The 2,104-nt window shown below is 48.8% G+C and overlaps 1 protein-coding gene across 3 annotated transcripts in view; it reads right to left on the minus strand.

The window, feature by feature from the left end:
* Nucleotides 1-218: 218 nt before the first annotated feature.
* Nucleotides 219-2,104, minus strand: part of si:ch211-117c9.5 (sodium- and chloride-dependent creatine transporter 1) — a 43,464-nt gene continuing 41,578 nt past the window's right edge. For all 3 annotated transcript variants that reach the window (XM_090203780.1, XM_036947549.2, XM_090203781.1), the window contains exon 14: nucleotides 219-2,104. This exon is cut by the window's right edge and continues 286 nt beyond it. The gene's annotated coding sequence lies outside the window, so the exon portion shown is untranslated.

A 2,104-nucleotide genomic window follows, 5' to 3' on the forward strand; every position in this document is an offset into this window, starting at 1 on the left:
TGGTCCCCGATCTGATCTCTATGTGCTTTAAACAGCTCTCCTGACTATACATGATATGTAGTTGGTTCAAGCACAAACAGATCTGAGACCAGGCTATGAATGTGTCACTCTCTCTATAGCAACCGTCAGAGGTGATTGAGCTTTGAGAGTATCTGTTAATACATGTATTTGTATGAATAATATTGGTAGTGTCTATGCAAATAAAGAGAATAAAAAAATAAAGTTTCCATCTTGTCTTTTATTGCTTCTCTCTTGGCTTGGCATTAAGACACATTGCTCTCCCTCTCTCTCTTTCTCCATTGGTAGACTTCTCTCTCCCTCGGTAGGCTTCTCTCTCCCTCCCTCTCCCTCGCTCTTCAATGGTAGGCTTCTCTCTCCCTCGCTCTCCATTGGTAGGCTTCTCTCCCCCTCCCTCTCCCTCTTTCTCCATTGGTAAGCTTCTCTCCCCCTCCCTCTCCCTCTTTCTCCATTGGTAGGCTTCTCTCCCCCTCCCTCACTCTCTTTCTCCATTGGTAGGCTTCTCTCTCCCTCCCTCCCTCTCCCTCGCTCTCTTACTCCATTGGAAGGCTTCTCTCTCCCTCCCTCTCTCTCTCTTTCTCCATTGGTAGGCTTCTCTCTCCCTCCCTCTCTCTCTCTTTCTCCAATGGTAGGCTTCTCTCTCCCTCTCTCTCTCTTTCTCCATTGGTAGGCTTCTCTCCCACTCACTCTCCCTCGCTCTCTTTCTCCATTGGTAGGCTTCTCTCTCCCTCTCCCTCTCCCTCTCCATTGATAGGCTTCTCTCTCCCTCCCTCCCTCTCCCTCACTCTCTTTCTCCATTGGTAGGCTTCTCTCTCCCTCTCCCTGTCCATTGGTAGGCTTCTCTCTCCCTCTCCCTTGCTCTCTTTCTCCATTGGTAGACTTCTCTCTCCCTCCCTCTCCCTCTCTCTAAATCAGTAGGCTTCTCTCTCCCTCCCTCTCTCTTTCTAAATCAGTAGGCTTCTCTCTCCCTCCCTCTCTCTCTAAATCAGTAGGCTTCTCTCTCCCTCCCTCTCCCTCTCTCTAAATCAGTAGGCTTCTCACTCTCTCCCTCTCCCTCGCTCTCTTTCTCCATTGGTAGGCTTCTCTCTCCCTCCCTCTCTCTCTAAATCAGTAGGCTTCTCTCTCCCTCCCTCTCCCTCTCTCTAAATCAGTAGGCTTCTCTCTCCCTCCCTCTCCCTCTCTCTAAATCAGTAGGCTTCTCTCTCCCTCCCTCTCTCTCTCTCTAAATCAGTAGGCTTCTCTCTCCCTCCCTCTCTCTTTCTAAATCAGTAGGCTTCTCTCTCTCACAAGGTGGAAATGCTGATTACAATCCCCTCCCCAATATTAACACTGATTCACAGACTCACACAATACTCAAGACACTTAAGTTAGTAAGTTAGTTAGTTACACTGGAAGTGGTGATGCTTAGCTGTTTTTCTAATTTACAGAGGGAAGTTTCTTAACAGTTTGACTGATGAGGGAGGATAGAAAATAGTTTCTTAACAGTTTGACTGATGAGGGAGGATAGAAAATAGTGGTCGGGTGACAGGTTGAGCTCAGAGTCAAAGACGGACACAGATAACATAGAGCACAGTACCTCTCTCCTTTAGTCACACACACACACACACACACCACACACACCACACACACCACACACACACACACACACACACACACACACACACACACACACACACACACAGACACGCGGTCAGATAAGTGTTTGCCAGCTTGGGATCAGTAATACTCATTCAGCACCATCAACAGGGTATGTTGGGTTACTACAGACTGGGTCAGCAGCACTGAACCGCCCCACAGAATCCATTACACAGGGAGGAGAGGGACACACACAGACAAGAGAGGAGAAAGGGAGAGGCACAGTGGAGGTGGGATGGGGGGGGGCAAATATCGCAGCTGCATTCGACATCACAACACAATCACAGGACGAGGCAGGAAAGGACAGCACTGAGGCACAGAGCCTCAGAGCCCTTGAGAGAGAGAGAGAGGTAGAGGAAAACAGAGAGAATGTCAGCCTGTATTGATTGTGTATTTGAGCTCTTGTCCCATCTTTTCTTTGGTCCATTGGTCCAGGGCTGTTCGGTGTGTG

Source organism: Oncorhynchus mykiss, chromosome 16, assembly GCF_057628025.1.
Source record: "Oncorhynchus mykiss isolate SJ-2025 chromosome 16, ASM5762802v1, whole genome shotgun sequence".
In the NCBI taxonomy this organism is placed as follows: domain Eukaryota; kingdom Metazoa; phylum Chordata; class Actinopteri; order Salmoniformes; family Salmonidae; genus Oncorhynchus; species Oncorhynchus mykiss.